This window comes from Triticum aestivum, chromosome 3A, assembly GCF_018294505.1.
Source record: "Triticum aestivum cultivar Chinese Spring chromosome 3A, IWGSC CS RefSeq v2.1, whole genome shotgun sequence".
Lineage (NCBI taxonomy): Eukaryota > Viridiplantae > Streptophyta > Magnoliopsida > Poales > Poaceae > Triticum > Triticum aestivum.
Window position 1 is genome coordinate 472,205,469 of NC_057800.1, and position 25,113 is coordinate 472,230,581.

Here is a 25,113-nt window from a genome sequence, read left to right on the forward strand (position 1 = left end):
ATGCCTTTTCTCTCATAATATGCAAGGTTTACACAAAGAGGGAAATACCGGCAGCTGGAATTCTGGACCTAAAAAAGCTATGTCAGAGATACCTATTCTGCACATCTCCAATTGTGCTGAAATTTTACGGAGAATTATTTTGGAATATATAAAAACTATGAGAAAAGAAATACCGGAAGGGGCCACCCAGGTGCCCACTAGGCACCAGGGCGCGCCACGCCCTGGTGGGTAGTGGGCTCCCTGGCCCACCTCCGGTGCCCATCTTCTGGTACAAGGTCTTTTGACCTAGAAAAAATAAGGAGAGGACTTTCGGGATGAAACACTGCAGTGTCGAGGCAGAACTTGGGCAGGAGCACTTTTGCTCTGCAGTGGAGCGATTCCGCCAGGGACACTTCCCTCTGGGAGGGGGACATTGAAGCCATCGTCATCACCAACAACCCTCTCACCTTGGGAGGATCAATCTTCATCAACATCTTCACCAGCACCATCTCATCTCCAAACCCTAGTTCATCTCTTGTGTTCAATCTTATATCAAAACCTCAGATTGTTACCTATGGGTGACTAGTAGTGTTGATTACATCTTGTAGTTGATGCTAGTTGGTTTATTTGGTGGAATATTATATGTTCAGATCCATTATGATATTTATTACTCCTCTTATCTTGAGCATGAATGTTATTTGTGAGTATTTGCTATTGTTCTTAAGGACACGGGAGAAGTCATGTTGCAACAAATCATGTGAATTTGATATTCCTTCGATATTTTAATGGTATGTATGTTGTGATTCCCTTAGTGGTGTTATGTGAACGTCGACTACATGACACTTCACCATCTTCGAGCCTAAGGGAATGCATTGTGGAGTAGTGATTAGATGATGGGTTTGTAGAGTGACAAAAGCTTAAACGCTAGTTTATGCGCTATTTCGTAAGGGGCTAATTTGGATCCATATGTTTAATGCTATGATTAGATTTTATCTTAATTCTTATTTTGTAGTTGTGGATGCTTGCGAAAGGGTTAATCATAAGTGGGAGGCATGTTCAAGTAGAAACAGCACCCAAGGACAGGTCCACCCACATATCAAATTATCAAAGTAGCGAACGCGAATCAGACAAACATGATGAAAGTGACTAGATGAAATTCCCATGTGTCCTCGAGAACGTTTTACTTGTTATCTGAGACCGCTCCGGCCTGTCCTTTACTACAAAAAGGACTGGGCTACCTTGCTGCACTTATTGTTACTTATTACTTGACACAAATTATCTTGCTATGAAACTACCTGTTACCGACAATTTCAGTGCTTGCAGAAATTACCTTGCTGAAAACCGCTTGTCATTTCCTTCCGCTCCTCGTTGGGTTCGACACTCTTACTTATCGAAAGGAATACGATTGATCCCCTATACTTGTGGGTCATAATTATGGATGTGTTTTTTGTGTTTAAATTAGTGTTTGTGTCAAGTAAATCCTTTGGGATGATTTGGTTGATAGTTTATTTGATTCTGTGAAAAAACAGAAACTTTTGTGCCCAGTAGCAGAATTGTTTAAATTGACTGGAACGTGATAAAATTCTGACTTTTTACACATGATTGATATACAAATTGCCCATGTTGTCCTAATGTTTCAAAATGTTTAGATTTACAGAAGTATTGCGTTTGTCCAGATCATTACAAACTATTTTTTTACAGATTTTGTTTTCATTGCATAGTTTGCTTGTTTTAATGAATCTATGGATTGTATCGGGGGGTATAAGTCATGGTGAAGTTAGAATACAGTACGTATTATGCAATAATCAAATATGAATGGGTTTACAATAGTACCTAAACTTTATGATTTTCTTGTTACACTAACGGATCTCACGAGTTTTCTGCTGAGTTTTCTTTGCTGAAGTTTTCAAGTTTTGAGTGAGATAGCAATGGATGAAGGAATAAGGAGTGGCAAGACCCTAAGAATGGGGGTGCCCAAGGAACCCCAAGGTAATGTTCAAGGAGACCCAAGCATCTAAGCTTGGGGATACCCCGGAAGGCATCCCCTCTTTCTTCTACCAACCATCGGTAAATTACTTGGAGCTATATTTTTATTCATCACATGATATGAGTTTTGCTTGGAGCGTTGTGTATTATATGAGTCTTTGCTTTGTTTGCTTTTTAGTTTGCCACAATAATCTTTGTTGCACACACCGTCTGAGAGGGACACACATTTATTCGTGATTTATTAGAATACTCTTTGTGCTTCACTTATATCTTTTGAGCTAGGCAGTTGCTCTAGTACTTCACTTATATCTTTTAGAGCACGGCAGTGGTTATATTTTAAAGAAATAATTGTAATCTCATGATTCACTTATATTATTTTGAGAGTTTGATAATAGTAATGGCAATATGCATGGGTTATGAAATTGGTCCTAATATGATAGGTATTCAAGATGGATATAATAAAAAACTTTCATGTAGATCATTGAATATGATAAGTTTGATTCCTTGCAATAGTTTTGCAATATAGAGATGGTAATATGTTGGAGTTACTAGTGAATGATTGTGGTTTAGTAAGAATATTGGTGTTAAGGTTTGTGATTCCCGAAGCATGCACGTATAGTCTCCCGTTATGCTAAGAAGTTGGAGCATGATTTATTATTGATTGTCTTCCTTATGAATGGCGGTCGGGGACGAGTGATGGTCTTTTCCTACCAATCTATCGCCCTAGGGGCATGCGTAGTAGTACTTTGCTTCGATAGATAATAAACTTTCGCAATAAGTATGTGAGTTATTTATGACTAATGTGAGTCCATGGATTATACGCACTCTCACCTTTCCGCATTTTGCTAGCCTCTTTGGTACCGTGCATTGCCCTTTCTCACCTTGAGATGTGGTGCAAACTTCACTAGTGCATCCAAACCCCGTGATATGATAAGCTCTATCACACATAAGCCTTCTACATATTATGGCATTTCCATAGCCATTTCGAGATATATTGCCATGCAACTTCCATCGTTCTGTTATTATGACACACATCATCATTGTCATATTGCTTTGCATGATCATATAGCCGACATAGTATTTGTGGCTCAGCCACCTTTCATCATTTTTTATACCTGTTACGCTAGATCATTGCACACCTGTTACACTGCCAAAGGCATTCATATAGAGTCATATTTTGTTCTAGTATCGAGTTGTAATTTTGAGGTGTAAGTAAATACAAGTGTGATGATCATCATTATTCATTATTAGAGCATTGTCCCAGTGAGAAAATAAAATAAGAAAGAGGCCGAAAAGATACCATAAAAAAGAGAGGCCAAAAAGAGCCCACCAAAAAAAGAAAAAGAGAAGGGGAATGTTACTATCTTTTTCTACACTAGTGCTTCAAAGTAGCACCATGTTTTTCATATAGAGAGTCTCCTATGTAGTCACTTTCATATACTAGTGGTAACTTTTCATTATAGAACTTAGCTTGTATATTCCGATGATGGGCTTCCTCAAATGCCTGAGGTCTTCTAGAGCAAGCAAGTTGGATGCACACCCACTTAGTTTCAGTTTGAGCTTTCATACACTTATAGATCATAGTGCATCTGTTGCATAGCAATCCCTACTTCTTGCATTAACCGCGTGATGTGAGACTTTATCCTTTTTTGTCTTCTCCATATTAATCTCTACCACTGTACTCTATTCCACCCATAGTGCTATATCCATGGCTTGCGCTCATGTATTGCATGGGGTTTGAAAAAGCTGAAGCGTGTTAAAAAGTATGAACCACTTGCTCGGCTTTTCATTGGGGTTGTGCATGATAAATGCTTGTGTTAAGAAGATGGAGCATGACAAGGCTATATGATGTTGTAGGGATACTATTCTTTTTTAGCATTTTTATTTTGAACGACATGATTGTTTGTTGGTATGCCTTAGTATTGATGTCTTTATGTCAAATTGTAGACTATTGCTTTGAATCATTTGGATCTAAATATTCATACCATGAAAGAACGGTTACATGATAAACATGTTAGGTAGCATTCCACATCAAAAAATTTGTTTCTATCATTTGCCTACTCGAGGACGAGCAGGAATTAAGCTTGGGGATGCTTGATACGTCTCCAATGTACCTATATTTTTTTATTGTTCCGTGCTATTATAGTATCAATCTTGGATGTTTTATATGCAATTATATATCATATTTTGAGACTAACCTATTGACCTAGTGCCAAGTGTCGGTTGTTGTTTTTTGCCTGTTTTTGGTTTTCCACGAAATCGGTACCAAATGAAGTCCAAACGCTACGAAACTTCTTGATGATTTTTTTCTGGACAAGAGAGACCCTAGAAGCTTCGAGAGGATACCAGAAGGTAAACGAGAAGACGACAAGGCAACAGGGCGTGCCCAGGGGGTAGGCATGCCCGGATGCCTCATTGGCTCCTCGTGGCTCCGTCTGATCTAATTCCAAATCTACAAATTCTCCAAAATTTGGAAACCACCAAAGAGCCACCCAAAATACTTTTTTCGCCACCGCAAGTTTTTGTTCTTTCGAGGTCCCATTCGGAGGCCTTTTCCGGTATCCTGTCGGAGGGGGAATCGATCACGGAGGGCTTCTACATCAACCTTGTTGCCCTTCCAATGATGTGTGAGTAGTTTACCACAAACCTATGGGTCCATAGCTAGTAGCTAGATGACTTCTTCTCTCTCGTTGATCTTCAGTACAATGTTCTTCTCGATGTTCTTGGAGTTCTATTCGATGTAATCTTCTTTTGTGGTGTGTTTGTTGGGATCCGATGAATTGTGGGTTTATGATCAGATTATTCATGAATATTAATTGAGTCTTCTCTGAATTCTTTTATGCATGGTTATTATAGCTTTGTATTTCTCTCCAATCTATCTGTTTGGTTCGGCAAACTAGATTGATTTATCTTGCAATGGGAGAGGTGCTTTGTAATGGTTCAATCTTGCGGTGCATTATATTGATACGTCTCCATTGGATCTATAATTTTTGATTGTTCCATGCCAATATTCTACAACTTTCATATACTTTTGGCAACTTTTTATACTATTTTTGGGACTAACATATTAATTCAGTGCCCAGTGCTAGTTCCTGTTTATTGCATGTTTTTTATTTCACAGAAAATCCATATCAAACGGAGTCCAAACGGGATAAAAACTGATGGAGATTTTTTTTGGAATATATGTGATTTTTGGGAAGAAGAATCAACGCGAGACGATGCCCGAGGGGGCAACGAGGCAGGGGGCGCGCCCTGGGCCCTCGTGGCCACCTTGTAAGGAGGTTGGTGCCCTTATTTCTCCGCAAGAAAGCTAATATCCTGATAGAGATCATGTCCAAAATTCAGCCCAATCGGAGTTACGGATCTCCAAGAATTTAAGAAACGGTGAAAGGGCAGAATCTGGAATGCAGAAACAGAGAGAGACAGATAGACGGATCCAATCTCGGAGGGGCTCTCGCCCCTCCCACGCCATGGAGGCCATGGACCAGAGGGGAAACCCTTCTCCCATCTAGGGAGAAGGTCAAGGAAGAAGAAGAAGAAGAAGAAGAAGAAGAAGGGGGGCCCTCTCCCCCACTCTCCCGGTGGCGCCGAAACGCCGCCGGGGCCATCATCGTGTGACGGCGATCTACACCAACACCTCCGTCATCTTCACCAACATCTTCATCACCTTCCCCCATCTATCTACAGCGGTCCATTCTCCCGCAACCCGCTGTACCCTCTATTTCAACTTGATGCTTTATGATTTATATTATTATCCAATGATGTGTTGCCATCCTATGATGTCTGAGTAGATTTTTGTTGTCCTATCGGTAATTGGTGAATTGCTATGATTGGTTTAATTTGCTTGTGGTTATGTTGCTGTCCTTTGGTGCCCATCATATGAGCGCGCGCGTGGATCACACCATAGGGTTAGTTGTATGTTGATAGGACTATGTATTGGAGGGCAAGAGTGACAGAAGCTTCAACCTAGCATATAAATTAATGCATACGGGATTGAAGGGGGACCAATATATCTTAATGTTATGGTTGGGTTTTACCTTAATGAACGTTAGTAGTTGTGTATGCTTGCTAATAGTTCCAATCATAAGTGCATAGAATTCCAAGTCAGGGATGGCATGCTAGCAGTGGCCTCTCCCACATAAAACTTGCTATTGGTCTAGTAAAGTAGTTAATTGCTTAGGGACAATTTCGCAACTCCTACCACCACTTTGCCACACTTGCTATACTAACTTTATTGTTTCTTTATCTAAACATCCCCTACTTTTTATTTACACGCTCTTTATTATCTTGCAAACCTATCCAAAAACACCTACAAAGTACTTCTAGTTTTATACTTGTTCTAGGTAAAGCGGACGTCAAGCGTGCGTAGAGTTGTATCGGTGGTCGATAAAACTTGAGGGAATATTTGTTCTACCTTTAGCTCCTCGTTGGGTTCGACACTCTTACTTATCGAAAGAGGCTACAATTGATCCCCTATACTTTTGGGTTATCAAGACCTTTCTCTGGCGCCGTTGCCGGGGAGTTATAGAGTGGGGTGAATATTCTCGTGTGTGCTTGTTTGCTTTATGACTAAGTAATTTTAATTTTCTATTCTAAGTTGTTCTCTATCTTTAGTTATGGATATGGAACACGAAATACCAAAAAAATAGGTTTCCTTGCTAATCATGGAGATGGGGAACCTCCTAAAACCCTCGATGCTCATTATGTGAAAGATATTATCTACTACTTTGATAATCCTGAGAAAACCACATTCAACTTTATAATGGGAGTAACGTTGGATAAACGTGAATACTTTAGGGATTATCGCTTGACTCAAAAAGGGAAACTATTATGGGATCAAATTTGTATGTTGCATTGGTATGCTCGGCATGCTTGAGATGTGATTATACTTGTTGCTCTAGGATGAAGGCTCCACACCTTCCCTTTTCATGCGAATTTAATGATAATGAAACATTAGCTTCTTATGCTAATGGTATATATGATTACTATGATGTGGAACGAAAAGAAGAATTCATTGCTTTTATGGGTGCTTATGAAATTGAATCTTTGTTTAAAGAGTGTGAAAATCTTGATGATGTTATTTACAGACCTGAAATTTTTCTATACTTAAAGATTGCTATGAAAATTATGAATTCAATTCCGATATTGATGATTTTATTGAGAGAGTCTCCGCTGTCCAAGAAGAGACCAATATTTTGCAGGAGTCTATGGAAGAAATTGATGCAACTGTGGGCTCATTGGATGAAAAAGATGATGAGGAGAGCGAAGAACAAAAGGAGGAAGAGTGGATTAGCTACCCGTGCCTACCATCTAATGAGAGCAACTCTTCAACTCATACATTGTTTAATTTCCCTCTGTGCTTACCAAAGGATGATTGCTATGATGATTGTTATGATCTCGTTGATTCTTTTGAAATATACCTTTTTGATGATGCTTGTATGCTTGTGGCCAAGATGCCAATATGAATTATGCTTATGGAGATGAACTTGCTATAGTTCCTTATGGTAAACATTAAATTGTTGCTATTGCACCCACTCATGATAGTCCTATTATCTATTTGAATTCTCCCGACTACACTATATCGGAGAAGTTTTCCCTTATTAAGGATTATATTGATGGGACGCATTTCACTACTACACATGATGATTTTGATAGGTATAATATGCATGTGCTTGCTGCTCCTACTTGCAATTATTATTATAGAGGAACTACATCTCCGCCTCTTTATGTTTCCAACACGATAGAATTGCAAGAAACTGCTTATGCTATGTATTGGCCTTTACTTGATGTGCATGAATTGTTCTTGTATGACATGCCGATGCATAGGAAGAGAGTTAGACTTCTTCATTACATGATATATGTTAATTTGTGCTCACTACTAAATCAAAAATCATTGTTAATTAAAATTGGCTTTGATATACCTTGGGATCCGAGTGGATCCATTACTTGAGCACTATATGCCTAGCTTAATGGCTTTAAAGAAAGCGATGTCAGGGAGACAACCCGGAAGTTTTAGGCAGTCATTTATTTCTGTTGAGTGCTTTTATATAGTTTAAAAACAAAAAAATAAAGAGGGGAACCCAAAACTTTTCAAAAAGGAAAGTGAAAGTGAGAGAGACAAGCATTGTTGAAGTGGGGGAGCTCCTTGAACTTTGTTCATGCTCACGGAAACTTTTTGAATCTTTATTACAGAAACTTTTCAAAAAAATAAGTATCCCCTTGTACAATTCCATTGTATTATAAAAATAATGTGCCAAGATTTGCCTTTAGGATGTTTACATTGCTTGTTGGTTTGTGCGGTGCAGAACAGAAATTTTGGCTGTAGTGCGCGATTTTACATTTTTTACTGGAACATCAGACGGTTCTGAAACTTTTTGCACTGTCATTCTATAAAAAAAATTATTGTTCCAAATTTTTGCAGAATTGTTTGAGTAACGTAGGTATGGTGAATGTTCAGATTACTACAGACTGTCCTGTTTAAGACAGATTCTGTTTTTGATGCATTGTTTGCTTGTTTTGATGAAACTATCGATTTCTATCAGTGGATTAAGCCATGGAAAAGTTATATTACAATAGCTACATTTCAAAAATAAATATGAATTGGTTTTCAACAATATTAGAGTAGTGATTTGCTTTATTATACTAATGGATATTACCGAGTTTTCTCTTGAGTTTTGTGTGGATGAAGTGTTCGAAGATCGAGGAGGTCTCGATGTGAGGAGAAGGAGGAGAGGCAAGAGCTCAAGCTTGGGGATTCCCAAGGCACCCCAAGTAAATATTCAAGGAGACTCAAGCATCTAAGCTTGGGGATGCCCCGGAAGGCATCCCATGTTTCTTCAACAAGTATCGGTATGTTTTCGGATTCGTTTCGTTCATGCGATATGTGCAAATCTTGGAGCATCTTTTGCATTTAGTTTTCAATTTTCTTTGATGCACCATGCTGGTATGATATAGTACTTGGTTGATTTATAGAATGCTCATTGCGCTTCACTTATATCTTTTGAGTATGGCTTTATAGAATGCTTCATGTGCTTCACTTATATCATTTGAAGTTTGGATTGCCTGTTACTCTTCACATAAAAAACCGCCATTTGTAGAATACTCTTTTGCTTCACTTATATTTGTTAGAGCATGGGCATATCTTTTGTAGAAAGAATTAAACTCTCTTTCTTCACTTATATCTATTAAGAGAGAGGAAAGGAATTGGTCATTCACATGGTTAGTCATAAAATCCTACATAAAACTTGTAGATCACTGAATATGATATGTTTGATTCCTTGTAATAGTTTTGCGATATGAAGATGATGATATTAGAGTCATGCTAGTGGGTAGTTGTGGATTTTACAAATACTTGTGTTGAAGTTTGTGATTCCCGTAGCATGCACGTATGGTGAACCGTTATGTAACGAAGTTGGAGCATGAGGTATTTATTGATTGTCTTCCTTATGAGTGGCGATCGGCGACAAGCGATGATCTTTTCCTACCAATCTATCCCCCTAGGAGCATGCGTGTAGTACTTTGTTTCGATGACTAATAGATTTTTGCAATAAGTATGTGAGTTCTTTATGACTAATGTTGAGTCCATGGATTATACGCACTCTCACCCTTCCATCATTGCTAGCCTCTTCGGTACCATGCATTACCCTTTCTCACCTCAAGAGTTGGTGCAAACTTCGCCGGTGCATCCAAACCCTGTGATACGATACGCTCTATCACACATAAGCCTCCTTATATCTTCCTCAAAACAGCCACCATACCTACCTATTATGGCATTTCCGTAGCCATTCCGAGATATATTGCCATGCAACTTCCATCATCATCATATACATGACTTGAGCATTTATTGTCATATTTCTTTGCATGATCATAAGATAGCTAGCATGATGTTTTCATGGCTTGTCCGTTTTTTGATGTCATTGCTACGCTAGATCATTGCACTTCCCGGTACACCGCCGGAGGCATTCATATAGTCATATCTTTGTTCTAGTATCGAGTTGTAATATTGAGTTGTAAGTAAATAAAAGTGTGATGATCATCATTATTAGAAAATTGTCCCATGATCAAAATAAAAGTGGCCAAAGAAGCCCCCCCCCCAAATATAGAGGACAAAGAAGCCTACAAAAATAAGAGAAGAAAAAAAGAAAAAAGAGAGAAGGGACAATGTTACTATCCTTTGACCACACTTGTGCTTCAGAGTAGCACCATGTTCTTCATATAGAGAGTCTCTTGAGTTATCACTTTCATATACTAGTGGGAATTTTCATTATAGAACTTGGCTTGTATATTCCAACTATGGGCTTCCTCAAATGCCCTAGGTCTTCATGAGCAAGCAAGTTGGATGCACACCCACTTAGTTTCAGTTTGAGCTATGATACACTTATAGCTCTAGTGCATCCGTTGCATGGCAATCCCTACTCCTCACATTGACATCAATTGATGGGCATCTCCATAGCCCGTTGATAATCCACGTCGATGTGAGACTTTCTCCCTTTTTTGTCTTCTCCGCACAACCTCCATCATCATATTCTATTCCACCTATAGTGCTATATCCATGGCTCACGCTCATGTATTGCGTGAAAGTTGAAAAGGTTTGAGAACACCAAAAGTATGAAACAATTGCTTGGCTTGTCATCGGGGTTGTGCATGATTTGATCGCTTTGTGTGGTGAAGATGGAGCATAGCCAGACCATATGAATTTGTAGGGATATCTTTCTTTGGCCATGTTATTTTAAAAAGACATGATTGCTTTATTAGTATGCTTGAAGTATTATTATCTTAATGTCAAATGATAGACTATTGCTTTGAATCACTCGTGTCTTAATATTCATGCCATGATTAGATTATGTGATCAAGATTATGCTAGGTAGCATTCCACATCAAAAATTATCTTTTTTTATCATTTACCTACTCGAGGACGAGCAGGAATTAAGCTTGGGGATGTTGATACATCCCCATCGAATCTATAATTTTTTATTATTCCATGCCAATATTCTACAACTTTCATATACTTTTGGCAACTTTTTATACTATTTTTGGGACTAACATATTGATCCAGTGCCCAGTGCCAGTTCCTATTTGTTGCATGTTTTTTGTTTCGCAGAAAATCCATATCAAACGGAGTCCAAACGGGATAAAAACTGGCAGAGATTTTTTTTGGAATATATGTGATTTTTGGGAAGAAGAATCAACACGAGACGATGCCCGAGGGGGGGCACGAGGCAGGGGGCGCGCCCCAGGGGGTCAGGCGTGCTCTGGGCCCTCGTGTCCTCCTCGTATGGCAGTTGGTGCCCTTCTTTCACCGCAAGAAAGCTAATATCCGGATAGAGATCGTGTCCAAAATTCAGCCCAATTGGAGTTACGGATCTCCGTAATTTAAGAAACGGTGAAAGGGCAGAATCTGGAACGCAGAAACAGAGAGAGACAGAGAGACAGATCCAATCTCGGAGGGGCTCTCGCCCCTTCCATGCCATGGAGGCCATGGACCAGAGGGGAAACCCTTCTCCCACCTAGGTATAAGGTCAAGGAAGAAGAAGAAGAAGAAGGGTTGCCCTCTCCCCCTCTCTCCCGGTGGTGCTGGAACACCGCCGGGGCCATCATCGTGTGACGGCGATCTACACCAACACCTCTGTCATCTTCACCAACATCTTCATCACCTTCCCCCATCTATCTACAGCGGTCCATTATCTCGCAACCCGCTCTACCCTCTACTTGAACATGGTGCTTTATGCTTTATATTATTATCCAATGGTGTGTTGCCATCCTATGATGTCTGAGTAGATTTTTGTTGTCCTATCGGTAATTGGTGAATTGCTATGATTGGTTTAATTTGCTTGTGGTTATGTTGCTGTCCTTTGGTGCCCATCATATGAGCGCGCGCGTGGATCACACCATAGGGTTAGTTGTATGTTGATAGGACTATGTATTGGAGGGCAAGAGTGACAGAAGCTTCAACCTAGCATATAAATTGATGCATACGGGATTGAAGGGGGACCAATATATCTTAATGTTATGGTTGGGTTTTACCTTAATGAACGTTAGTAGTTGCGGATGCTTGCTAATAGTTCCAATCATAAGTGCATAGAATTCCAAGTCAGGGATGACATGCTAGCTGTGGCCTCTCCCACATAAAACTTGATGTCGGTCTAGTAAAGTAGTCAATTGCTTAGGGACAATTTCGCAACTCCTACCACCACTTTGCCACACTCGCTATACTAACTTTAATGTTTCTTTATCTAAACGGCCCCTCCTTTTTATTTATGCGCTCTTTATTATCTTGCAAACCTATCCAAAAACACCTACAAAGTACTTCTAGTTTTATAGTTGTTCTAGGTAAAGCGAACGTTAAGCGTGCGTAGAGTAGTATCGGTGGTAGATAAAACTTGAGGGAATATTTGTCCTACCTTTAGCTCCTCGTTGGGTTAGACACTCTTACTTATCGAAAGAGGCTACAATTGATCCCCTATACTTGTGGGTTATCATATATCCCAGTGATAGAAGGGGACAAGACATGTATTTGTATTGTTGCCATTAAGGGGAAAACGATGGGGTTTATTCATATTGGTTGGATTTACTTTGTCTACTATGTCATCTTGCTTAAGGCGTTACTCAGTCTTCCATGAACTTAATACTCTAGATGCATGCTAGATAGCGGTCGATGGGTGGAGTAGCAATAGTAGATGCAGGCAAGGATCGATCTACTTGTCTCGGACATGATACATGTATACACATGATCATTGCCTTGAATATCGTCATAACTATGTGCTTTTCTATCAATTGCCCAATAGTAATTTGTTTACCCATCGTATGCTTTCTATTTGAGAGAGAAGCCTCTAGTGAAAACTATGTCCCCCGGGTCTACTTTTATCATATATAAAATCCAAAAATACCTTGCTACAATTTATGTACCTTTATTTCATTTTTATGTTTTTATTTATCTATCTATCACTTCTAGATTTCATCCTTGCAAATAACCGCCAAGGGGATTGACAACCCCCTTGATCGCGTTGGGTGCATGTATTTTCTCTTTTGTGTGTAGGTGTTGTTAATGAGGTTTCACATGGTTCTCCTACCATATTGATAACCTTGGTTCTTAACTGAGGGAAATACTTATCTCTACTGTACTGCGTCATCCTCTCCTCTTCGAGGAAATCCCTATGCAGCTTAGAAGTAGCGAGTGCTAGCAATCGTAGAAGACTATATGATGGTTGAGTATGTGGACTTGCCAAAACAAAAGCTCTTACATAGACTCTTCCTTGAAATATGATGAATTGTGATTGTTTCGATGACTGAGAACATAGTTTGTTTGTTTTCAAGAAAGTTTATACTTCGAACTTCAAAGTTATGAATGAATTGTTACTTGCTTATGAGAAGCTATATGATAATTGTTTGCTGCTATGTTATTGATCATGATGATATAATGTCTGCATTTTGTTTTTATGGACACCTCTCTCTCTCTCTCTAAACATGTGATCATGATTGTTGAGTTCAGCTTTAGCTTGAGGACAAGCGAGGTCTAAGCTTGGGGGAGTTGTTACGCCCATTTTGCATCATGTTTTCCTACTACTACATATATTGTTATTGGGTCATTATTTCACTTTATGATGCAATTCTAATGCCTTTTCTCTCTTAATTTGCAAGATTTATATGGAGAGGGAGAATACCGGCAGTTGGAATTCTGGACCTAAAAGAGCTATAGCAGATATTCCTATTCTGCAGAACTCCAAATGACCTGAAATTTCACGGAGATTTTTTACTGAATATATAAAAAATACTAGAGCAAAGAAATACTAGAGGGGCCCCACTAGTTTCCCACAAGGCAACAGGGCGCGGCCGCACCCCTTGGCGTGCCCTGATGCCTTGTGGGGCCCACAAATGGCCTCTGATGCCCATCTTCTACTATATTAAGGTTTTTGGCCTAAAAACAAGAGAATACTTTCGGGACAAAGTGCTGCCATCTCGAGGCGGAACCTAGGTAGGAGCACTTTTGCTCTATGGAGGAGCGATTCCGCCGTGGATGCTTCCCTCCGGGAGGGGGAAACCGAAGCCATCGACATCACTGATACGTCTCCAACGTATCTATAATTTTTTATTGCTCCATGCTATATTATCTACTGTTTTGGACTATATTGGGCTTTATTTTCCACTTTTATATTATTTTTGGGACTAACCTATTACCGGAGGCCCAGCCCAGAATTGCTGGCTTCTTTTGCCTATTTCAGTGTTTCAAAGAAACGGAATATCAAACGGAGTCCAAACAGAATAAAATCTTCAGGAACGTGATTTTCTCACCGAACGTGATCTAGGAGACTTGGACCCTGCTCCAAGGAACAAAAGAGGCGGTCACGAGGGTGGGGGGCGCCCCCCCTAGGGCGCGCCCCCTGCCTCGTGGGCCCCTCGTTGCTCCTTCGGCGTACTTCTTCCTCCTATATATACACATGTACCCCAAACGATCAGAACAGGAGCCAAAAACCTAATTCCACCGCCGCAACTTTCTGTATCCACGAGATGCCATCTTGGGGCCTGTTCCGGAGCTCCGCCGGAAGAGGGCCGACATCACGGAGGGCTTCTACATCATCCTAGCCCCTCCAATGAAGTGTGAGTAGTTTACCTCAGACTTTCGGGTCCATAGTTAGTAGCTAGATGGCTTCTTCTCTCTCTTTGAATCTCAATACAAAGTTCTCCCCCTCTCTTGTGGAGATCTATTCAATGTAATCTTCTTTTTGCGATGTGTTTGTTGAGATCGATGAATTGTGGGTTTACGATCAAGTCTATCTATGAATAATATTTGAATCTTCTCTGAATTATTTTATGTATGATTGGTTATCTTTGCAAGTCTCTTCGAATTATCTGTTTGGTTTGTCCAACTAGATTGGTTGTTCTTGCCATGGGAGAAGTGCTTAGCTTTGGGTTCGATCTTGCAGTGTCCTTACCCAGAGACAGAAGGGGCAGCAAGGCACGTGTTGTACCATTGCCATCGAGGATAACAAGATGGGGTTTATTTCATATTGCATGAATTTATCTCTCTACATCATGTCATCTTGCTTAAGGCGTTACTCTGTTTTTAACTTAATACTCTAGATGCATGCTGGATAGCGGTCGATGAGTAGAGTAATAGTAGTAGATGCAGAATCATTTCGATCTACTTGTCACACACGTGATGCCTATATACATGATCATGCCTAGATATTCTCATAACTATGCTCAATTCTGTCAATTGCTCAACAGTAATTTGTTCACCCACCATAGAATACTTATGCTCTTGAGAGAAGCCACTAGTGAAACCTATGGCCCCGGGGTCTATTCTCATCATATCAATCTCCATCACTTTAATCTCGCTTTGCTTTTTTACTTTGCCTTTACTTTTTATTTTGCATCTTTATACCAAAAATACCAAAAATATTATATCTATCAGATCTCACTCTCGTAAGTGACCGTGAAGGGATTGGCAACCCCTAATCGCGTTGGTTGCGAGTAGCTATCGCTTTGTGCAGGTACGAGGGACTTGACCGTGGGCTCCTACTGGATTGATACCTTGGTTCTCAAAAACTGAGGGAAATACTTACGCTACTCTTCTGCATCATCCCTTCCTCTTCGGGGAAAACCAACACAAGCTCAAGACGTAGCAAGAAGGATTTCTGGCACCGTTGCCGGGGAGTCTACGCAAAAAGTCAACATACCAAGTACCCATCACAATCCCTATCTCTCGCATTACATTATTTGCCATTTGCCTCTCGTTTTCCTCTCCCCCCAATTCACCCTTGCCGTTTTATTCACCCTCTCTCTCCCTATCCTCCCTCTCTATTTGCTTCTTTTTGCTCGTTTGCTTTTGTTTGCTCGTGTGTTAGATTGCTTGCTTGTCGCGATGGCTCAAGATACTACTAAATTGTGTGACTTCACCAATACCAACAATAATGATTTCCTTAGCACTCCGATTGCTCCTCTTACCGATGCTGAATCTTTTGAAATTAATACTGCTTTGTTGAATCTTGTTATGACAGATCAATTCACCGGCCTTCCTAGTGAAGATGTCGCTACTCATCTGAATAGCTTCGTTGATTTATGTGATATGCAAAAGAAAAATATGTCAATAATGATGTCGTTAAATTGAAGCTATTTCCTTTTTCGCTTAGAGATCGTGCTAAAGCTTGGTTTTCATCTTTGCCTAAGAATAGTATTGATTCATGGAACAAGTGCAAAGATGATTTTATCTCTAAGTATTTTCCTCCCGCTAAGATCATCTCTCTTAGAAACGATATTGTGAACTTTAAACAACTTGATCATGAACATGTTGCACAAGCTTGGGAGAGAATGAAATTAATGATACGTAATTGCCCTACTCATGGTTTGAATTTGTGGATGATTATACAAAAAATTTATGCCGGATTGAATTTTGCTTCTAGAAATCTTTTAGATTCAACCACGGGAGGCACTTTTATGGAAATCACTTTAGGAGATGATACTAAACTCTTAGATAATATTATGGTCAATTATTCTCAATGGCATACTGAAAGATCTTCTAATAAAAAAGTGCATGCGATAGAAGAAATCAATGTTTTAAGTGGAAAGATGGATGAACTTATGAAATTATTTGCTACTAAGAGTGTTTCTTTTGATCCTAATGATATGCCTTTGTCTACTTTGATTGAGAATAACAATGAATCTATGGATGTGAATTTTGCTGGTAGGAATAATTTTGGTAACAACGCTTATAGAGGGAATTTTAATCCTAGGCCATATCCTAGTAATCCTTCTAATAATTATGGTAATTCCTACAACAACTCTTATGGAAATTATAATAAGATGCCCTCTGAATTTGAGAATAGTGTTAAAGAGTTTATGAATTCACAAAAGAATTTTAATGCTTTGCTTGAGGAGAAATTGCTTAAAGTTGATGATTTGGCTAGAAACATTGATAGAATTTCTCTTGAGGTTGATTCTTTGAAGCTTAGATCTATTCCTCCTAAGCATGATATCAATGAGTCTCTCAAAGCCATGATAATTTCCATTGATAAGTGCAAGGAAAGAACCGCTAGGATGCGTGCTTCCAAAGATGCCTTTATTAAAGCGTGTTCTTCCAATACCTATGAAAATCAAGATGAAGATCTAAAAGTTATTGATGTGTCCCCTATTAAATCTTTGTTTTGCAATATGAATCTTTATGAAACTGAATATGATCTTCCTTTACCTAGAAGGCGTTCTAAAAATTCGGAGTATTTAGATCTTAATGATGAAATTGACGAAAGTGGGATTGAAAGAAATAAATATCTAGATGTTGCTAAACCCACTATATTGGATTTCAAGGAATTTAATTATGAAAGTTGCTCTTTAATCGATTGTATTTCCTTGTTGCAATCCGTGCTAAATTCTCCACATGCTTATAGTCAAAATAAAGCCTTCACCGAACATATTGTTGATGCCTTGATGCAATCTTATGAAGAAAAACTTGAGTTGAAAGTTTCTATCCCTAGAAAACTCTATGATGAGTGGGAACCAACTATTAAAATTAAAATTAAAGATCATGAGTTTTATGCTTTGTGTGATTTGGGAGCTAGTGTCTCTACTATTCCCAAGACTTTGTGTGATTTGCTAGATTTCTGTAATTTTGATGATTGCTCTCTAAACTTGCATCTTGCGGATTCCACTATTAAGAAACCTATGGGAAGGATTAATGATTTTCTTATTGTTGAAAATAGGAATTATGTGCCCATAGATTTCATTGTTCTTGATATAGATCGCAATCCTTCTTGCCCTATTATTCTTGGTAGACCTTTCCTTCGAACGGTTGGTGCAATTATCGATATGAAGGAAGGGAATATTAGATTTCAATTTCCATTAAAAAAGGGCATGGAACACTTTCCAAGAAAGAAAATAAAATTATCATATGAAACTATCATGAGAGCCACTTATGGATTGCCTACCAAAGATGGCAATACCTAGATCTATCCTCATTTTTATGCCTAGCTAGGGGCGTTAAACGATAGCGCTTGTTGGGAGGCAACCCAATTTTATTTTTATTCCTTGCTTTTTGCTCCTGCTTAGTAATAAATAAATTATTTAGCCTATGTTTTGGTTGTGTTTTTTGTTTTTAATTAGTGTTTGTGCCAAGTAGAACCGTTGGGAAGACTTGGGGAAAGTCTTGTTGAACTTGCTGTAAAAAACAGAAACTTTAGCGCTTACGAGAACTGCTGTCATTTTATTTGGAGAGTGATATTTAGTTAATTATTTTTGAAGATGTTTAATAGATAAATTCCTCACGTCCAGAAGTTTATTTTAGAATTTTTGGGGTTCCAGATCTTGCGCTAGCTACAGATTACTACAGACTGTTCTGTTTTTGACAGATTCTGTTTTTCGTGTGTTGTTTGCTTATTTTAATGAATCTATGGCTAGTAAACTAGTTTATAATCCATAGAGAAGTTGGAATGCAGTAGGTTTAACACCAATATAAATAAAGAATGAGTTCATTATAGTACCTTGAAGTGGTCTTTTGTTTTCTTTTGCTAACGAAGCTCACGAGTTTTCTATTTTGAGTTTTGTGTTGTGAAGTTTTCAAGTTTTGGGTGAATTATTTTGATGGATCATGGAACAAGGAGTGGCAAGAGCCTAATCTTGGGGATGCCCATGGCACCCCAAGGACACCAAGAAGTCAAAGCTTGGGGATGCCCCGGAAGGCATCCCCTCTTTCGTCCACTTCCATCAGTAATTTACTTGGAGCTATATTTTTATTCACCAACATGATATGTGTTTTGCTTGGAGCGTCTTTTATTATTTGTGTCTTTGTGTCTTAGTATGCCACAATCATCCCTGATGTACACACCTTTTGAGAGAGCCATACATGAATTAAAATTTGATAGAATACTCTATGTGCTTCACTTATATCTTTTGAGCTAAGATAATTTTGCTCTATGTGCTTCACTTATATCTTTTGAGCGTTATAATTTTGCTCTATGTGCTTCACTTAGATCTTTTAGAGCACGGTGGTGGATTCATTTTAAAGAAACTATTGATCTCTCATGATTCACTTAAATTATTTTGAGAGTCTCTTAATAGCATGGTAATTTGCTTAATAATAATATGCATGGTATTCAAGATTTGTGAAACTTTCTTTTGAGTGTGTTGAATACTAAGAAAAGATTGAAGCATGATAATTGTTTTGAGATATGGAGGTGATAATATTAAAGTCATGCTAGTTGAGTAGTTGTGAATTTGAAGAATACTTGTGTTAAAGTTTGTGATTCCCGTAGCATGCACGTATGGTGAACCGTTATGTGATGAAGTCGGAGCATGATTTATTTATTAATTGTCTTCCTTATGAGTGGCGGTCGGGGACGAGCAATGGTCTTCTCCTACCAATCTTTCCCCCTAGGAGCATGCGCGTAATACTTTGCTTTGATAACTTCTAGATTTTTGCAATAAGTATATGAGTTCTTTATGACTAATGTTGAGTCCATCGATTATACGCACTCTCACCCTTCCACCTTTGCTAACCTCTCTAATACCGCGCACCTTTCGCAAGTATCATACACCTACCATATACCTTCCTCAAAACAGCCACCATACCTACCTATTATGGCATTTCCATAGCCATTCCGAGATATATTGCCATGCAACTTTCCACCGTTCTGTTCATGACACATTCATCATTGTCATATTGCATATCCCGTTACACCGCCGGATGCATTCACATAGAGTCATATTTTGTTCTAAGTATCGAGTTGTAATTGTTGAGTTATAAGAAAAATAAAAGTGTGATGATCATCATTATTAGAGCATTGTCCCAGTGAGGAAATAATGATGGAGACTATGATTCCCCCATAAGTCGGGATGAGACTCCGGACAAAAAATAAAATAAAAAAAGAGTCCAAAGAAGCCCAAATAAAAAAAGGGGGAGGCCATAAAAAAGAAAAGGCCCAAATAAAAAAATGAGAGAAAAAGAGAGAAGGGACAATGTTACTATCCTTTTACCACACTTGTGCTTCAAATTAGCACCATGATCTTCATAGTAGAGAGTCTCTCATGTTATCACTTTCATATACTAGTGGGAATTTTACATTATAGAACTTGGCTTGTATATTCCAATGATGGGCTTCCTCAAAAATTGCCCTAGGTCTTCGTGAGAAAGCAAGTTGGATGCACACCCACTTAGTTTCTTTTTGAGCTTTCATATACTTATAGCTCTAGTGCATCCGTTGCATGGCAATCCCTACTCACTCACATTGATGTCTATTGATGGGCATCTCCATAGCTCGTTGATATGCCTAGTTGATGTGAGACTATCTTCCTCTCCTTTTTGTCTTCTCCACAACCACCATTCTATTCCACCTATAGTGCTATATCCATGGCTCAAGCTCATGTATTGCGTTAATATTGAAAAAGTTAGAGTATGAAACAATTGCTTGGCTTGTCATCGGGGTTGTGCATGATTTAAATACTTTGTGTGGTGAAGATGGAGCATAGCCAGACCATATGATTTTGTAGGGATAACTTTCTTTGGCCATGTTATTTTGAGAAGACATAATTGCTTTATTAGTATGCTTGAAGTATTATTATTTTTTATGTCAATATAAAATTTTGTCTTGAATCTTTCTAATCTGAATATTCATACCACAATTAAGAAGATTTGCATTGAAATTATGCCAAGTAGCACTCCGCATCAAAAATTCTCTTTTTATCATTTACCTACTCGAGGACGAGCAGGAATTAAGCTTGGGGATGCCTGATACGTCTCCAACGTATCTATAATTTTTGATTGCTCCATGCTATATTATCTACTGTTTTGGACTATATTGGGCTTTATTTTCCACTTTTATATTATTTTTGGGACTAACCTATTAACCGGAGGCCCAGCCCAGAATTGTTGTTTTTTGCCTATTTCAATGTTTCGAAGAAACGGAATATCAAACGGTGTCCAAACGGAATAAAATCTTCGGGAACGTGATTTTCTCACCGAACGTGATCTAGGAGACTTGGACCCTGCTCCAAGGAACAAAAGAGGCGGTCACGAGGGTGGGGGCGCCCCCCCTAGGGCGCGGCCCCTGCCTCGTGGGCCCCTTGTTGCTCCTCCGGCGTACTTCTTCCTCCTATATATACACATGTACCCCCAAACGATTAGAACAGGAGCTAAAAACCTAATTCCACCGCCGCAACTTTCTATATCCATGAGATCCCATCTTGGGGCCTGTTCCGGAGCTCCGCCGGAAGAGGGTCGTCATCACAGAGGGCTTCTACATCATCCTAGCCCCTCCGATGAAGTGTGAGTAGTTTACCTCAGACCTTCGGGTCCATAGTTAGTAGCTAGATGGGTTCTTCTCTCTCTTTGAATCTCAATACAAAGTTCTCCCCCTCTCTTGTGGAGATCTATTCGATGTAATCTCCTTTTTGCGGTGTGCTTGTTGAGACCGATGAATTGTGGGTTTATGATCAAGTCTATTTATGAATAATATTTGAATCTTCTCTGAATTCTTTTATGTATGATTGGTTATCTTTGCAAGTCTCTTCGAATTATCCGTTTGGTTTGGCCAACTAGATTGGTAGTTCTTGCCATGGGAGAAGTGCTTAGCTTTGGATTCGATCTTGCGGTGTCCTTACCCAGTGACAGAAGGGGCAGCAAGGCACGTATTGTATCGTTGCCATCGAGGATAACAAGATGGTTTTTTTTTCATATTGCACGAATTTATCTCTCTACATCATGTCATCTTGCTTAAGGTGTTACTCTGTTTTTAACTTAATACTCTAGATGCATGCTGGATAGCGGTCAATGAGTGGAGTAATAGTAGTAGATGCAGAATCGTTTCGATCTACTTATCACGGACGTGGTGCCTATATACATGATCATGCCTAGATATTCTCATAACTATGCTCAGTTCTGTCAATTGCTCAACAGTAATTTGTTCACCCACCGTAGAATACTTATGCTCTTGAGAGAAGCCACTAGTGAAACCTATGGGCCCCGGGTCTATTCTCATCATATCAATCTCCATCACTTTAATCTCGCTTTGCTTTTTACTTTTCCTTTACTTTTTACTTTGCATCTTTATACCAAAAATACCAAAAATATTATATCTATCAGATCTCACTCTCGTAAGTGACCGTGAAGGGATTGACAACCCCTAATCGCGTTGGTTGCGATAGCTATCGCTTTATGTAGGTACGAGGGACTTGAGCGTGGGCTCCTACTGGATTGATACCTTGGTTCTCAAAAACTGAGGGAAATACTTACGCTCCTCTGCTGCATCATCCCTTCCTCTTCGGGGAAAACCAACACAAGCTCAAGACGTAGCAATCACCAATGATCCTCTCATCATGGGAGGACCGATCTTCATCAAGATCTTCACCAGCCCCATCTCATCTCAACCCCTAGTCCATATCTTGTATTCAATCTTTGTCCCAAAACCTCAGATTGATACCTGTGGGTTGCTAGTAGTGTTGATTTCAAAACACATTCACTCCCTTGGTGGTTTTGGTAATTAATGTCAACATACATGTTGTTGGACTAACACTTTTATCTAGTATGTTTCAAACAAGTTCAACAGTGGCAGGCAAGGATATGAGGATGAGGACCTCTTCAAAATGCTAAGGACAAAGATTGGCAAAGCTCCAAGACTCTACATTTTTTATCAAGTGATCCAAGATCGCATTGAGTCCATAGGAAAGCCAATACTATGAAAAGGGGATGAGGTTTTGATCATGACTCAATTACTCAAAGTGCTCAGTGATAATGCTCGAAAACCCTCAACTACTTCTCCGCACTCCTATCCAAAACCCTAATATCCCTCTCGGTCCCACCAAGACATTCCCATCCGGATCCACTAAGATGAACTATACACTGCCACATGCCAAACCCTAACACTTCAGTATAGCCAAAATGGATATCGGTCTCACCAAGATGGCCTGACCAAGTTTCTCTGATGAAGTTGCTTCATTCCGGAATCGCCAGGATGAACCGATTGGAATTTCTAAAATGAGGTCTTGCACTAGATATCGCACTTCAGTCTCATCGAGATATTATGTTCGGTCTCACCGAAATGCCTAATGGTCAAGTCTTTTACACTAGTCGGTGTCACCGAGTTGAGTTAAAGACTTGTAACGGTTGGATTTTCAGTGCTGCCTATTTATACCTCTCCACCACCACTTTCTTAGAGGGAGAGCCATTATAATGAACCACAACTTTCACTACTCATTTTCTGAGAAGAGAACCACCTACTCATGTGTTGAGATCAAGAGATTCCAATCCAACCATTTGAACCTTGATTTCTAGCCTTTCCCAAGTTGCTTTCCATTCATTCCTCTCATCCACCAAATCCAAATCTATGAGAGACTGTTTGAGTGTTGGGGAGACTATCATTTGAAGCACAAAAGCAAGGGGTTCATCATCGACAACACCATCTATTACCTTTTGGAGAGTGGTGTCTTCTAGATTGGTTGGTATCACTTGGGAGCCTCCAAGATATTGTGGAGTTGAACCAAGGAGTTTGTAAGGGCAAGTAGATCTCCTACTTCATGAAGATCTACCTGAGTGAGGCTAGTCCTTCATGGGCGTAGGCTATGATGGAATAGACAAGGTTTCTTATTCGTGGACCCTTCATGGGTGGAGCCTTTTGTGGACTCACACAACCATTACCCTCAGTGGGTTGAAGTCTCCATCAACATGGATGTACGATAGCACCTCCTATCAGAACCACGCCAAAAATCTTCATGTCCTCATTGTGTTTGATCTTCCATCTCCACCCTTTACTTTCCACACAATTGCATGCTTTTCTATTTTTCCTGCCCTATCTTTAGATATACATGTGTAGGAAGTCTTGGTGTTATCTTAACTAGTGCCAAAATCTCCCTAAATTTCAAGAGAACTAAAAATTGCACCTTTGGTTGGTTAAGAGTCTATTTACCTCACCCTCCCCTCTAGACCTATCTTCTCCGATCCTACATGATTACACCTTGTAGTTGATGCTAGTTGGTTTATTTGATGGAAGATTAAATGTTTAGATCCTCTAGCATATTCAATACCCCTCTGATCTTGAACATGAATATGATTTGTGAGTAGTTACTTTTGTTCTTGAGGACATGAGTGAAGTCTTGTTATAAGTAATTGTGTGAAGTTGGTATTCGTTTGATATTTTGATGATATGAATGTTGTTGCTTCATTTAGTGGTGTCATGTGAACGTCGACTACATGACACTTCACCATACTTGGGCCCCTAAGGGAAGGCATTGTGGAGTAATAAGTAGATCATGGGTTGCTAGAGTGACAAAAGCTTAAACCCTAGTTTATGCGTCCGTAAGGGGCTGATTTGGATCCATATGTTTCATGCTATGGTTAGATTTATCTTAATTTCTTTCGTAGTTGCGGATGCTTGCGAGAGGGGTAATCATAAGAGGGTTGCTTGTTCAAGTAATGAACGTGAATCAACTAAACATTTTGAACGTGATTAGGCAACAATTCCCATGTGTCCTCGAGAGTGCCTTGCTTTATATAAGAGAAATTTTCGGCTTACCCTTTGCTATAGAAGGATTGGTCCACCTTGCTGCACCTTTGTTACTATTGCTACTTGTTCCTTATTACTAATTATCTTTCTACAAAACTATCTATCACCACTACTTTCAATACTTGCAGAGAATACCTTGTTGAAAACCGCTTAACATTTCCTTCTGCTCCTCATTGGGTTCGACGCTCTTACTTATCGAAAGGACCATGATTGATCCCCTATACTTGTGGGTCATCATGCACGCATTTTGTTATTCCATCTATGTATTGGGGTAGGCCCGGCCACCGGTTTCTCCCACACCTCCTTGACCATATCATGGAAGCCATCCCGAAGCAACCACCCAAGTTCAAACTTGAACTTGCGTCTATGTTGTGGTCATGGCAAAACAGTCGTTAGGAGAATGGGTGTGTGGTCCAATATATCCTCGATACGAGGTAGAGCACAAACATACACCATAGGAAATTTAGATTCCCAGTCAGTATCCATTAAAACGCAATCTAGTTTCTCAGATGTCGGTTCTGGAAGACTGTTCGCCCAAGTGAATTGTGTTCCAATCATAGACACCTCTCGCGGATCTAGATTGTTGATGATAGCGTTGAAAAGGAAAGGCCAATGATTATCAAACCTACCACGGCTTTTCTCATTTGGAAATCGAAGCAAATTGAAA